General features: G+C 38.2%; 2 protein-coding genes across 3 annotated transcripts in view; one reads left to right on the plus strand and one right to left on the minus strand.

Annotated features, from left to right (window-relative positions):
- The window catches only part of LOC137253070 (zinc finger protein 287-like), a 37,399-nt gene extending 34,353 nt beyond the window's left edge, over positions 1–3,046 (plus strand). The window contains exon 7 of the transcript XR_010953716.1: positions 3,028–3,046. The gene's annotated coding sequence lies outside the window, so the exon portion shown is untranslated. The remainder of the gene's footprint in view (positions 1–3,027) is intronic.
- LOC137253077 (uncharacterized) overlaps positions 1–16,785 on the minus strand; it is a 225,783-nt gene that overhangs the window by 9,506 nt on the left and 199,492 nt on the right. The window lies entirely within an intron of this gene.

Here is a 16,785-nt window from a genome sequence, read left to right on the forward strand (position 1 = left end):
GGTCATAGTCGGATTTCGCCCATTTTTAATACCAAGATAAAGTGAGTTCAGATAAATATGTGAACTAAGAAGTTTAGTAAAGATATATCGATTTTTGCTCAAGTTATCGTATTAACGGCCGAGCGGAAGGACAGACGGCCGACTGTGTATAAAAACTGGGCGCGTCTTTACCCGATTTCGCCCATTTTCACAAAAAACAGTTAACGCCATAAAATCTATGCCCCCACCAAATTTCAAAAGGATTGGTTAATTTTTGTTCGACTTATGGCGTTAAAAGTATCCTAGACAAATTAAATGAAAAAGGGCGGAGCCACGCCCATTTTGAAATTTTCTTTTATTTTTGTATTTTATTGCACCATATCATTACTGGAGTCGAATGTTGACATAATTTACTTATATACTGTAAAGATATTAAATTTTTTGTTAACATTTGACTTAAAAAATTTTTTTTTAAAGTGGGCGTGGTCGTTCTCCGATTTTGCTAATTTTTTCTTAACACATATAGTAATAGGAGTAACGTTCCTGCCAAATTTCATCATGATATCTTCAACGACTGCCAAATTACTTGCTTGCAAAACTTTTAAATTAACTTCTTTTAAAAGTGGGCTGTGCCACGCCCATTGTCCAAAATTTTACTAATTTTCTATTCTGCGCCATAAGTTCAACTCACTTACCTAGTTTCATCAGTTTATCCGTCTTTAGTAATGAATTATCACACTTTTTCGGTTTTCCGAAATTTTCGATATCGAAAAAGTGGGTGTGGTTATAGCCCGAAATCGTTCATTTTATATAACGATCTGAGATGAGTGCCCAGGAACCTACATACTAAATTTCGTCAAGATATCGCAAAATTTACTCAAGTTATCGTGTTAACAGACAGACGGACGGACGGACATGGCTCAATCAAATTTTTTTTCGGTACTGATGATTTTGATATATGGAAGTCTCTATCTATCTCGATTCCTGTATACCTGTACAACCAACCGTTATCCAATCAAAGTTATAATACCCTGTGTACAAGTACAGCTGGGTATAAAAATAATGACTTGGCGTGATATACCTTCGACGAGATTTAGGCCGAGCTTCCCTTGCTCTAATTTATTGCCTTGTGCTACTTTCTGCGCTTTGGCAACCACGCTACTGTTGGCATCCATAATTTAGAAATAGTAAAATACTTTGTTTATTTGGTAACCATTAACACTAACAACAACATCAGCTCTGAAAGCCAGCGAATAATCGCTCTTGCCAATAAATGCTACATTGGACTAGGTAAGCAATTGAAAAGTACAGCACCCTCTCGGCAAACGAAAATCATGCTCTACAAGTTACTTATCGTAGCCGTCCTGCTATATGGCGCAGAAGCATGAACCATGATAACAAGAGATGGAGCGGCTCTGTGAGTGTTCAAGAGAAAAGTTCTTCGATAGATTTATGGACCTCTACACGTTGGCGATGGCGAGTATGAACAGGAGATTTAATGATGAGCTGTACGAGCTCTACGCAGACATCAACACAGTCCAGCGAATTAAAACGCAGCGGCTACGTTGGCTGGGCAATGTTATGCGAATGAAATATAACGCTCCGGCTGAGAACGTATTTTTATCGCAATCCGCTTATGGAAGCGGAAGATGAGAGCGGCCCTCAATCCAATGGAGGGACCAGGTGGAAAACGATTTTGAACTCCCTTGGTGTGACCAATTGGCGCTAGTGGGCAGAGCGAAGAGGCGACTCGGCCGCCTTCCTGAACGACTATAGCCGTTTAAACGATTAAGCGCCAATTAAGTAAGTTCTACCTTAAAAATTTTCCTATAAATTGTCAAGAAGGGATGTTGTTGTAGCAGTAAGCTGTTTAAGGAGTTTTATCGATGTTGATGGTCCTTCGCCGGACATAAACCCGATACGTTCCGGTAATAAGCACAATTAAGGTACAAAAACGACCATCTCGGGAACGATTTAATGTCAACGAATTGAACATTCTAGGCCATACCACCCGCACCCCCTAGTTCTATGAGGAACTTGTGTCACCACAGACTCGATAGCTAAACAAATAGGATTTGCCACGGGTAGGTGAGGTTGAAAAATGGGTTGAAAAAGTTATAAATTACGCTGCACTCCTTGAAAGAATTTGGGTATTTTAGTTGCCTCTTACGACAGGCATACCCACCGCGAGTATATTAATAACCCCAAACCAGCTGCGGTGGAACGGGATCTACATATTTTATGACGACTCCGACCGGCATCTGCAAGGCTATTGAATTTTCGCAAGGTTTTCGCCAGTCTGGCAGCGGTTGGTAATTTGCATCTTTTGCTCCTACGTAAGTTCGTCAGAGAAAGAAAGAGGTTTGTTCAGGACTATTAAGAAGTAATCTAGTTGAACAAATATGCCGCCCACTCGGCACTCACTGAGTGTACTCACAATAGACAAAAAAATCCCATCTTAACGTACACAATCCATCAACTCTCTTGTTCTTTTTAATTTAAAACAAGTAAGGAAGTCTAAGTTCGGGTGAAACCGAACTTTATATACCCAGCTGTACACTTGAAATGCTGTTGTTGTTTGTTTTTTTGTGCTTAATAGTGTTACAAGTCTACGCCATAATACATATACAGTTACTTACAAAAGTATTTTGCATAACTACTCGTATGTACAAATTTTAGATTTTGTATGTACTAAGTATCCGAACATAATAATTTAAATACTTACACGAATTATTGAGCATCGGCTTAGGGAATGGGCTACACAGCATGCACAAAAATAGTACCGTTATGTACATACAACAAAAAACGTGCGTAGCAATGAAAATTTGTGCGCACAAAAGGTATTTTGCTTATTGTTTTTGAACCCGTTACTGGACACTATTAAGTTACTTTTTCCATTTTTGCTGAAGTTGTTAGAAGCGAAAAGAAAGTATAATCAATTTTATTTGTAATTGAGTTAATTTCGTTTTCAATTGTCGTAGTGTTTATATCGAAAATGTAGAGAGCAACTACAGCTGATAAAAAATATTTTATATCCCCACAATGCAGGTAAATGTACGAAATACATTTGAGTTATGTTCGGTCGATGCCGTCAAACGATTGAAAATGTAATAAAACGGTGTAAAAAACGCAGTAATTTGGAAAATTTAGCACGATTTGGTCGACCAAAGTTACTAACTTTGAGAGAAGAACGCAAAATATGGAAAGAAAATCGAGGAAACCCACATTTATCAGCCCCAAAAATTATTGACAGAATAAAAACTTCCTTTAAATTCAAGTATCTGATAAAACAGTGCGCAGAGTAATGACAAGCAGTAATATTCACGGTCGTGCAGCATGGAAAAAAACCTCTTATTTCAAATGTCAATAAAGAAAAGCGGCTTTCTTTCGCCAATACCTATAAAACCAAAAGTTTTGTGTTTTGGAAAACCGTCATATTTAGGGATAAAGGCAAATACAATATATTTGGTCCGGACGGACGTCATAGGGCATGGCGGAAGCCAAACGAAGAGCTTCAAAAGATATCGTGTTAACGGACAGACGGATGTACGGACGGACGGATAAGGCCCAATCAAATTTTTTTTCGATACTGATGATTTTGATATATGGAAGTCTATATTTATCTCGATTGCTGTATACCTGTACAACCAACCATTATCCAATCAAAGTTATAATACCCTGTGTACAAGTGAAGCTGGGTATAAAAATAATGACTTGGCGTGATATATCTTCGAGGAGATTTAGGCCGATCTTCCTCTAGTTTGTTGCCTTGTGCTACTTTCTGCGCTTTGGCAAACACGCTACTGTTGGCATCCATAATTTCGAATTTTGCTAGACTCTGCAGATGCAAAGATAACGAATTATTACGGATTTTTCCATTTTTTTTTTGTAAAAATATAAAAAAATGTCTACTTTGCGAGGAAGGATCTCGAAAACTTTTTATTTTTTGCAGATTTGTTTTTTCATTCAACAAAATCTATGGACTAATACAAAAGTTATAAGCATTCATGCAAATATTCCCATTTAATACTTAAGTACCCTACTGGTACATATGTGTTAGTATTCGCATATGTACCAGTAGGGTACTTAAGTATTAAATGGATATATTTACTTGAATGCTTATAACTTAGTTCATCGATTTTGTTGAATGAAAGCTTATTTTTTTGCAATAAAACAGAGCTTAGAGAAATAAAAACAAATCTACAAAAAAATAAAAAGTTTTCGAGATCCTTCCTCGCAAAGTACACATTTTTTTATATTTTCACAAAAATCCGGAAATTCGGAAAAAATCCGTAATGATTGTTCGTTATCTTTGAACCTGCAGGGTTCCTTGATTTTCGAAATCAGGGAGTGATTTTACATAGGAATTTCATAATGGCGTCTCTGGTGCAGAAAAAAAAAATTGGAATTTGTGATCCAGTGTAACTAGCATTACCACTAACAAAAACATCAGCTCTGAAAGCCAGCGTAGAATCACACTTGCCAATAAATGTTACTTTGGACTGGGTAAGTAATTGAAAAGTAAAGTCCCCGATCAGCAAACGAAAATCATGCTCTAGTTACATGTTATTTATTGTAGCCGTCCCGCTAAATGATGAAGAATCATGGAACATGACAACAACAGATGAGTCAAGAGAAAATTTCTACGATAGATTTATGGCCTCTACGCGTTGGCGATGGCGAGTACCGAAGAAGATTTAATGATGAGCTGTGCGAGCTCTACGCAAACATCAACATAGCCCAGCGAATTAAAATGCAGCGGCTACGTTGGCTGGGCAATGTTATGCGAATGAAAGATGACGCTCGGATTGAGAACGTATTTTTATCGGAATCCGCCTATGGAAGCAGAGGAAGAGAGTGGCCCCCAATCCGCTGGAAGGACCAGGTAAAAATAAAAAATGGCTTTAGCCGTTTAAACGATTAAGCGCCAATTAAGTAAGTAAGTGCTACCTTAAAAATTTTCCTACAAATTGTCAAGATGTGATGTTGTTGTAGCAGTAAGCTTTTTAAGGAGTTTTATGGATGTTGGTTGTCCTTTGCCGGACATAGATCCGCTATATTCCGGAACAAGCACAATTAAGGTACAAAATGACCATATCGGGAACGATTTAATGTGTACAAATTGAAAATTCTAGGCCATACCACCCGCACCCCCTAGTTTCATGAGGAACTTGTGTCGCCAGAGCCTCGGCTGCTAAATAAATAGGAATTGCCACGGGTAGGTGTGGCTGAAAATTGGGTTGAAGAAGCTTTAAATTATGCTGCACTCCTTGAAAGAATTTGTGTACTTTAGTCGCCTCTTACGACAGGTATACCTATCGCGAGTATATACTAAACCCCCTAACCCGCTCTTGGTTCTTCTTGAGAAGGACGGATGCAGCAAGATAATCGCTTATGCAGATGGCCTCGCGCTGTTAGTTAGCGGGAAGTTTCCGCAGACACTATGCGATCTAATGCAAACTAAGCTGAAACTGGTGGAGAACTGGACCAGGAGTAAAGGTCTATCGGTTAAATCATCCAAAAGTGAACTGGTTCTGTTCACTAGGAAATATAAGATACCTGTGTTGCAGCTGCCGGTGCTACCGGGTACGACCCTGACGCTGAGGGACTCTGCCAAATAAAAATAAAAAAATAAATATAAGGCGCGATAACCTCCGAAGAGATCTAAGGCCGAGCTTCTCTTCCAATTTGCGTCGTGCTCCTCTTGATTTTCCCTACAAATTGGTCGGACGGGACCTACATGATTTTATGCCGACTCCGAACGGCATCTGTAAGGCAGATGAGTTTTCACTGAGAGCTTTTCATGGCAGAAATACACCCGGAGCGCTTGCCAAACACTGCCGAGGGGCGACCCCGCTTAGAAAAATTTTCTTCTAATTGAAAAACTTTATTTCTAAAATTTTGATGTTGCTTTGCCCGGGGTTTGAACCCAGGGCATCCGGTGTGGTAGGCGGAGCACGCTACCATCACACCACGGTGGCCGCCATTGGATAGGAAACTATTCTGGAGGGAAAACGCTCAGGAGCGAGTGAGGAAAGCAACTGTGGCACTGTACAGCTGTAGGGAAGCTGTTGCACGCAGATGGGACTATCGCCGGATATTACCCTGTGGCTCTACACAGCTGTGGTTAGACCAAGCCTTCTATACGGGGCTTTGTTACAAACAAGTGCTCTAGTCTGCGTGGCGGGCGCTCTGCGCACCACCCCTGAGGAGGCGCTACCCTTTTTAATGTGTTGCCAATAGATTTAATGGCCAAGCAATGTGCGGCCTTTGCTGCTCTACGGCTGCGAGAGTTTTCCGGCTGAAGAGAGAATATGGTTGGCCATGCAGCCATTCTTAAGAATCTGGATTCGCCCTCATCGGACGATTGCGCTCCGACTGTATTTTTCGATATGAAGTACGAGGTTGTTACCCCGAATAGGAACTAAGCGATAGGCTGCAGATATACACTGACGGCTCCAAACTGGATGAAAAGGTGGACAGCGGGATCTTTGCACCTCAACTAGGGTGGAATCTATTCTTTGGCCTCCCCGATCATTGCAGCGTTTTTCAAGCGGAGGTCGCTGCTAAAAATGAGGCCGTTGATCACCTGAGGAATGCTGTTCACGGCTATAATAAAATTTGTATTTACTCTGACAGCCAGGCTGCACTAAAAGCGCTTGGTTCGGTCACATGTAAGTCCAGAACAGTAGAGAAATGCCGCAAATCTCTTATCGAGATCACTGAGCAAACTTCACTCAGTATGGTATGGGGGCCTGGATACTCGGAAATACCGGGCATTGAGATGTCTGACGAAATTGCAAGAGGGGGCACATCCTTTCCGCTTTCGTCGTCCTGGAAGGGATTGAGCATGCCGCTCGCTACCTGTAAGCTCAATTTGAAAGGAGTTTTCCTTAGGGAAGCGGGTGTGAGATAGAACAATATCGAATCCTGCTACCACATCAAGCTCGTGCGGTCTGAATGGGACGTACAAGAAGTATCCTTCTTCTTGGAAGGGGGACATATCTCTGGAGGTTGGACTTATAACCGGCCACATAGCAATCGGGAAGCATGCACAATGGCTGGGTGCTCCTTATAATGATTACTGCAGGAGCTGCAAGAGGAAGAAATCTCTGGGATCTCCCTTCTTTGACGATCTTTGTGATCTGGCTAAGTTGGAACCTAAGAAATCCTGACATTTCCTGAAACGGCCTGTTGGTTTGTGTAGGGGAGAGATCCAGGTGGTATCACAATGGAACCTTTTGGGCCTAATTGCACTGGTGCTCGCACCGGTGGCCACTCTAACCTAACTTAACCTGCTGGGGTGAAACGGGATCTACCTTTTCGCATGGCTTGTGACAGTCTGGAATCGGTTGGTAATATGCATTTTTTGCTCCTACTAGGAAGTAATCTGGTTGAACAAATGTGCCGCCCACCCGATACTCACTGAGGGCACTCACAGTAGACAAAAATGTCCTCATCTCAACGTACACAATCCATCAACTCTCTTGTTCTTTTTAATTAAAAACTAGTCTATTAATGAGTTGTCATGTCACCTCAATGATTCGGTGCACCTCTACGCTTCCGTAGATGACATCTTTGCATATGTCAAGGAAAAAATTGCAATGTCCGCATCTTTCGGCGAACTGGCGCCATCTAATTATATAAACGTATTTACCGAAGTACCAACATTTGTTTCCATTCTTTGCTTTGACAAATGGTTCCTCCAATATTTTATTCCGAAATTGACATATTTATATCGAGTTTCCATTAACTGTAAAATTAGTTTGACTCAGCAAGCAAGAGAAAATTGCTTTAAAATAAAAGGCGTCAAATATAAATACATTTCGCAGGAAAGGCTGTAAGAGTGGAATGATGAAGATATTCGATTCCAAGTTTACTTGCCACTTTCTTTTGATACGCCAATCATTCAAGTAGAGAAAATTATTATTATTTTTCTTATACCTTTCATGAAAAGGAAATGATATATTAATTTTGCAACGAATCTCAAAATTGTAAGTATACTGAAATGATCAGGATGAAGAGCTTAGTTGATTTAGCCATGTCCGTCTGTCTGTTTGTATGCAAACTAGTCCCTCAATTTTTGAGATATCTTGATAAAATTTGGAAAGCGGGTATATTTAGGTGTCCGATTAGACATTTGTCGGAGCCGGCTGGATTGCACCACTATAGCATATATCCCCCATACAACCGATTTTTCAGAAAAGAGCATTTTTGTCATATCTTCCTCAATTTATCAGATTGAAGCTTCAAACTTCACTATATGCTTTAGTATATTGTACATATTGTTGTTTGAAAAAATGGATGAAAGCGGTCGTATATATAGCATAAATCCCCCACAACCGATTGTTCAGATAAAGAGCTTTTCGTAATTAAAAATAAAATAAATAAATGTAAGGCGCGATAACCTCCGAAGAGATCTAAGGCCGAGCTTCTCTTCCAATTTGCGTCGTGCTCCTCTTGATTTTCCCGACAAATTGGCCGGACCGGACCTACATGATTTTATGCCGACTCCGAACGCCATCTGCAAGGCAGATGAGTTTTCACTGAGAGCTTTTCATGGCAGAAATACACCCGGAGCGCTTGTCAAACACTGCCGAGGGGCGACCCCACTTAGAAAAATTTTCTTCTAATTGAAAAACCTTATTTCTAAAATTTTTGATGTTGCTTTGCCCGGGGTTTGAACCCAGGGCATCCGGTGTGGTAGGCGGAGCACTCTACCATCACACCACGGTGGCCGCCGTTTTTCGTAATTACTCCCCCATTTTAACAGCTAGAGGATTCAACTTTCACCAAATGCTTACGTATAGAGCATTCATTGTTGTCTAAAAAAATTGAATAGATCGGTAGTATATATAGTATATATCCCATACAACCGATTGTTCATATAAGCAATTTTTCGCAATTTCTGCCCCGTTTTAACGACTAGAAACTTCAAATTTCATCAAATACTTACGTTTACGCCATATATTGTTGAGATAAGTGATTCATGGTCATAGATATTTCATGCAGACCACAAAAAACGTGAAACTTTGCATCCTCACACAAAGTACCTACCTATTTTATATTTATCTTAAAAATAGCTTAGGTATGTACATCTGTTCACTATATATTTCCTATCTTATACAACCCATTATTTGGATATTACGAATGAGATAAGATAATTGCTCAGCCCCATTCATGAAAGGTATGTAGACTTCGGCACAGCCGAAGACAGTACCGTCCTTACTTGGTTTTACTTTTCAATTGCTTGCTACTTAAAGTAAATAGACAAACCCTCGATATCGCCCTACTGCTCCCTGTCAGATGAATTATTTTTATATGCGACAGACCATTAGCACGTGCAACCTCAGGTATTCTTCAACTTATACGCGTCGCCTCCCGTGTCATACATATCACAATGTCGCATGTCTGTAGACATTAAACTTTTCACGCTAACTTACTTTGCTGACTTAGTCTTTACCTTGATTTTCCACTTGAGCTGTTTCGAGTACGTCTATGGTACTTTATAAGATTGTAAAATTTCATCTAAGTAACACTTGCACATCATCCACTTTTTGTTTGCTTTATTAGCTTGGATAAGTTTTTTTTGCTACTTTGATCAAGACAAAGAAGAAATTGTGCATATTTTTTTCACTTGTGAATCATTTAAAGCATCAGATTGTGAATAACATTTAACAAGAATATGCAGTGAATTTAGTATTTTCTAAAAACAACACAGCTTGCGGATGTACATTTCATGGGTTCTGAGGAGGGGGAAATTCTTGTTCTGTAAAATTATGAAGTGAAAGAAATTTTTCAATTTTTCATTCATTTGAATAAAGTTTTGTTTGAATTTTTTTTTTTTAAATTTCATTACTTCGCAGAATGCGAATTGCCCCAATGGTCTTTATTGTGTGTTGGCACCAGTGTTGTCATTTTAGTTTTTTTAAAGCTAGATTTAGCTTTTTATACTCAGCGTGCTTTGCGCACATAGAATATTATATATACAGATATAAAGTACGAGATAGATATAGACGTCCATACTGTGACGAATATTAGCAACACTAAGGGATATTATCATCTCTAAGCCGATGCTAAGTAGTGACTTGTATGCACATCAATAGATCAATCGTTATGTCTACACAGCGGAGAAGAGACGCACAAACACATGCAGATATCTTATCTCAGATGGTCCCAAAAGTATGCAATCATAATTGTGGAAGTGTCGCTAACAAATACATGCGCATATGAGAAGCTATACACGTGCATCTGTAGTTATAATTATATAGCAGTAACTAAGTAAATTGTAGAAAAGCCTAGAAGTATGCAAACGAGAAATCACAGAGTATAAAAGGCCGCAACAGTAGAGGCACGACAATCAGTTTCATTTAAACAAGCTATTGGTTGTGAAGTATTAGTGTTATTGTGAAGAACTTTAATAAAGACCATTTTGCATTATTGAATAGTGGAGTTATTTATTCAACAGTTTAGTGATTCGAACGTTAGCAGACGGTTGCAAATAAGGGGAATTGCACTAAATTCGTTACAATATATAAAAATCATCAGTATCGAAACAAAATTGATTAAGCCATGTCCGTCCGTCCGTCTGCCCGTCCGTTAACACGATAACTTGAGCAAATATTGCGATATCATCACCAAATTATAAGGTACCTAGATACCTAGAAGATACTGGTATTGAAAATGTGCGAAATCGTATGATAACCACGCCCACTTTTTATATATATTGTAGGGAAGAGGGTCTTCCTTACGTGCATTAGTACATACGTGCTTAGAAAGACTAGCCACAAGAGTCAATACTGTCGACTTGTGTCTAAGTCAAACCAAACTCGGCAACCAAAAAAAGTAAAACGTTTTAAATATTTTTAGGGCGATGTGTGCTCTTTAATAGTCGCTATACTAATAATTGAAATTGCATTTGAGTTGGTCTATAAATACCATAAGTTAAATGTATAGAAATGAAAAGGGTTACAGTTATATACAATCGTAAAATCGAGAGATTGAGAACATTTTCGTAACCCTAAGATTAGTATTATTAACAATATCTACATATATCAGTTAAATTTAGAGTGATCTCTCTACCATCATTTATAGATAAATGAGTTTAACAACAATAAAAACATTTAACATTATAAAAACAAATAACGTTAATGGGTTAACATCGTCAAGATAAATCGTAGTCGACTTTTAGGATGAAAGTGTTATCTATGTATACACATGTGCAATTGTATTTGTCGTTGTTATAATTGATGGATCGTTGCTATAATTGTTCTGCTGTGGGCACAATCGTTACAATATAAAATTTTGGAAAACACAAAAAACCTGATTATTTAGTAAATAATATAACTAGAATGTTGAAATTTGATGTGTGGACAGATATGAAGACCCTTGAAACAAATTTGAAAACATTTTTGAAAATGGGCGTGGCACCGCCTATAGTAACAAAATTTGGCAGCGAGGTTGCCTTTAATGTAATACATGCTTCGAAGAAAAATTAACGAAATCGGTTAAGGACCACGCCCACTTTTATAAAAAAGATTTTTACGTGGACGAATGTATCTTTGCAAAGAGAGTTCATTATCAAAGATATTTCTTTTCCCCAAGTGAAATTATAACAATAAATAGGAAAACTTCAAATTTTATAAAATGCCTGTGGCGCTGCCCCTTTTTTGACTAAGCTATTTTCTAAGTTTGGGGAGCCATAAATCAAAGAAAAATTACCGGATCGTGATAAGATTGGGTACACATATTTTCCTCATAGCATGAAATACATATTTCTAGAAAAAATGGACGAGATCGATTAAGGACCGCGCCATATTTTATATTGCGGCCACCGTGGTGTGATGGTAGCGTGCTCCGCCTATCACACCGTATGCCCTGGGTTCAACTCCCGGGCAAAGCAACATCAAAATTTTAGAAATAAGATTTTTCAATTAGAAGAAAATTTTTCTAAGCGGGGTCGCCCCTCGGCAGTGTCTGGCAAGCGCTCCGATTGTATTTCTGCCATGAAAAGCTCTCAGTGAAAACTCATCTGCCTTGCAGATGCCGTTCGGAGTCGGCATAAAACATGTAGGTCCCGTCCGGCCAATTTGTAGGGAAAAATCAAGAGGAGCACGACGCAAATTGGGAGAGAAGCTCGGCCTTAGATCTCTTCGGAGGTTATCGCGCCTTACATTTATTTTTTATTTACTTTAAAAAATAGGTATTTTGAGTAGCTTTTCAATAAATTGGAATTCTTGAAAATGAGGAAAAGAGTTCTGCAAAATTACGCCGAATTATCACATTTTACAACTTATTTTATGAGGAACTCCAGAGCTGTTGAAAAGCTACTCAGAACGCCAATTTTTTTTTAATAATTTTTTTTTTTTTAGATTTTTTTTTACTTTTGAAAATATGTAATAAATTAGCGTAATTTCGCGGACCCTTTTTCTCTTTTTCAGGAAATCCAGAACTATTTAAAAGCTACTCAGAACACCATTTTTTTAGTTTTAAATTTTTTTTTTAATTTTCGACTTTTGGAAAAATGTGAATATTGGGCGTAAAATTGTAGAACTTTTTTCTCTTTTTCAGGAACATTGTAATTGAAAAGATGGTTAATGACACGTTAACGGCAAATACATTGGGTATATCGGGGTCGATTCTGGATAAGTAAGAGTTTATCCTTTTACATTACCTAGATCGAAGTTGAGCTAGAGTGGTTTGCGTCTACCTGGAGAGATTGCTTTTATCAACTGCAAGTATCGTGTATTTGTCTTTAAGGACGAGGTTCATCGAGCAATACCTGGAGTAGTGGTTCGATGCCGTTTTGTGGATGTCTCTGAGGGCATTTTCAAGCTGCTTTTCTTCATACGGGGCAGCTTAAGCACAGACCATATTGCCATAGTAGTAAAGCATCATCAACACTGGACGAACGGATTACCTTATTCCGTACATCCACTTCAAAGGGGCTTTTAGAGCTACAATAGCGGTGAATGGCTTGGAATGGAAGGAGTTCTGTGCTAATTGGGAAATAAACTCATCCAACAAGCTGCCAGATTAATGTAGTGCTCTTAAGGCGAAAATAGTAGCTTAAACCGCAGCCGCGGCAAATTTTGTATTGACAGTCAAGCAGCACAGCACAACATCGAAATTAATGAAAGCAGTCCCTGGAAAGAATCGAAATAGAGCAAAGAATAAGTGCATATATATTGGGCTTCAGGAAATATGGGATTGGATGCGAAGGCGAGAGTTTACACATGATCGGTAAGCAGGAAAAACGTGGACTCTAGCGCGAGGGTGCAAAGTGTCGAAGATCATGTGTAGGTCTTACAATCTTAGACTAACAAAATTACTTTCATAATTAAAAATAGAGGACTTTAGACTCGTGACGGGGACTATGACTGGCGACTATCTTCCGGCGTTACTTGCTTTTAAATTAGGCCTTGACAGTGACAGAAAATACAGAAAGTGTGCGTTAGAGGAGGAAGCGATCCAGCACGTTTTGTACTCATGCCCTGTGCTCGTTAAGCTAAGCCTCCAGCTATCAGATCTAGGAGCAGCAAACGGTATGGAACCTATGAACTTTAAGTATTTGCCAAGAGAACGAAGGGATTCAAGGGGTTGATACGCGCAATTCATAGCTTCCGCAAGCCGATGGTCAACCTTACCTATGCGAGGCGAATCCTAAGAACGTTTCATACACATATTTGGCAGGCAGTGCTCTGGCGACCCCAAGATCCTCATGGAACTATGAGATGGGTGCTGGAATGCTCTATAGAAGATTCAATGTGATCATATTAAATCGTTTCAGAGATGGTTGGACTTGTTATTTAATGATGCTTGTTATCGGAACGTTCCGGATTTATATCCTGCAAAGGACAATGCAAATTGATAACACTTTTTAAAACCTTTGGGGAGTGTCTTTATCGCTACAACAACAACAACAACAGCATAAAGCTATTTTATAACATAGGCCTTCATGTACGATAGTTTTTTTCAGTTTGGTTGCTATGGACAAATTCAGTCTATGTAAGGTTCTCACGACCGGCAAGGAAAATATAAGCATTCAATATTGTAACGAATTTTGGGGAATTCCGCTTATTCCAAACCTTCTGCTAATGTTCGAATCGCTAAACTGTTGAATAAATAACTCCAATATTCAAAAATGCAAAATTGTCTTTATTAGACTACTTTGAAAGTACTTCACAATAACACTTATACTTCACAACCAATAGCGTGCTTAAATCAAAAATGATTACTGACTACTCATCTTGCGCTGCTTGTATACTCTCCGCTGCTTTCATTCGCATACCCCTACTAAGGTCTAGTAATTTCGTGAACTTCATGCTTGGTTACCAACCATATACATGTATATTTGAAGTTTGTAACGATATGCGTGGGTATATGTGAGTACTATTTCGGCTGATGACTATATGTGTTTGTGAGTATCTCTTCGTTGCCTTGCATGTGTGTGAGTATATGATGATTGATTTGATGTACACAAGAGTGGCAGCTTACTTTATTTACTTAGTATCAGATTATTAATGTGAGTATCACTTAGTGATGCTAATATTCGTCACAATATCTTTAAGTCATTTCCTCTATATTAACATCGATTGGAGTCAAAGCAGGCTCGTACATCAGCGAACAAACTAATCATTGACGTAAACTCCAAACTTGCAACACACCGTAGAATATTTTTCACCATTTCTGAATTGCTTCTGAGCTGATTTTATTTACGAAGTAAACTAAGTTAAAATACGCTTTCTTTGAGCTTCTAATACAGCTGGGTATACAACTGCAGATACATAACTAAATGTATACCTTAGAGCGCGAATCTTATCAACTGCATTCCGTTTTGGTATACAAATCATCTACTAATTGCAAAAATTTAAAACATGGGGTAATAAAGTAAAATTTATAGCTTAACTTTTTGACATATGAACGTTTGTTGTGAACGAAACTTTAACGGTACATTTTAGCTAGTAATCGTTTAAAAGCATTTCAAATATTTAATGCTGCCGGAAATTGAATAGTTAAGTACTTTTTGTATCATTACATTTTGTATCATCTTACACACAAGATGTGTGTTTGGGTGAAAAGTGAAAGACTGTTGAAGAATACACTCGCCTTGTTTAGATGCATGACTCAATTACCAGAGTTTTGTTTTCTAATAATGGCAAAACTTTGACACTCACAAATTTAAAAATTAGGATGGGTTGCTTTTACGAAGTATGAAAAACGGGGAGTAATTCAGTCCCCTTTAGCGAAAATTGTAGTAGAAAAGTACTTTGAGTATTATATTAAGTAGTAGTGATAATAATTTTGTAAATGCAAACAAGTTTTGGGGAAATTATTAATTTTTGACTAAATATTTTGAGAAATTTGACTGTTCTATTAGAATTTGTTTGAAGAACGTCAAACTTTAGAACTTTTTTTCAAAAATGCACTGTTTCAAAATTTGTTTCAAAAACTCCCTACCTGAGCTATTCAATGCATTTTGACATAAGATAGGGCGTCTATGAAAAACTATCATGAGTTAAGGAGTTCTTCAACCTAATTCTGATATAGGGCGATTTTGAAACAAATCCTGAAATTGAGAATTTTCGAAAAATATTTTGAGGTAGGGCGATTTCGAGCCGACAGCCGACATGAGATACTTCACTCAGCAGTCGCAATGAGCTCACAACAAAAAAAAAAATAAATAAATAAAAAGGTGATTGTCTTAGAACTTTATATTCCGGCCTTGAAATAAGAGTGAACACAGGAATTATTTACATATTTATTCTTAAACTTCGAAAAGCTCTTTCCGTTTAAGTATTAATGTAATCGTTCCGAATAAACCGTTAATTTGGAATACTCTGAACACGTTCGTTTGATATTACGTCACGAGGCCCGAATGTTCCAAATAAATATATAAATTATCTAAATATAAAAACGAAGCCATAAATACTTAAATAGAGACGAATGAAGCGAACATACGGAATGAATAAGGTAACTTAATGAGTAAAACATTTCGTTATGGTATTTCTAATGCTATTTTAAAATGAGTTGATTTTCTTGTCCAGTGTTTGACATTCAATCATGAATTTAAATTTCGATTTAGGTTTCGTATGTTCGTAGATTTAGTTTTCATACGAAAAAAAAGTAATACTAAAGAATTATACGGTGGTTATACGCGATAACCTCCGAAGAGATCTAGGCCGAGCTTCTCTTCCAATTTGCGTCGTGCTCCTCTTGATTTTTCCCTACAAATTGGCCGGACGGGACCTACATGTTTTATGCCGACTCCGAACGGCATCTGCAAGGCAGATGAGTTTTCACTGAGAGCTTTTCATGGCAGAAATACAATCGGAGCGCTTGCCAGACACTGCCGAGGGGCGACCCCGCTTAGAAAAATTTTCTTCTAATTGAAAAATCTTATTTCTAAAATTTTGATGTTGCTTTGCCCGGGAGTTGAACCCAGGGCATACGGTGTGATAGGCGGAGCACGCTACCATCACACCACGGGGGCCGTCGTTGAAGATATCATGATGAAATTTGGCTGGAACGTTCCTGCTATTACTATATGTATGCTTAATAAAAAAATTTTTTTTTTTAAAGTGAAATTTTTACAAAAAATTTAACATATAAGTAAATTATGTCAACATTCAATTCCAGTAATGATATGGTGCAACCAAATACAAAAATAAAAGAAAATTTCAAAATGGGCGTGGCTCCGCCCTTTTTCATTTGATTTGTCTAGGATACATTTAATGCCATAAGTCGAACAAAAATTTACCAATCCTTGTGAAATTTGGTAGCGGCTTAGACTCTAGGACGATAACT

Source organism: Eurosta solidaginis, chromosome 1 (genome assembly GCF_040869045.1).
Source record: "Eurosta solidaginis isolate ZX-2024a chromosome 1, ASM4086904v1, whole genome shotgun sequence".
Taxonomy (NCBI): domain Eukaryota; kingdom Metazoa; phylum Arthropoda; class Insecta; order Diptera; family Tephritidae; genus Eurosta; species Eurosta solidaginis.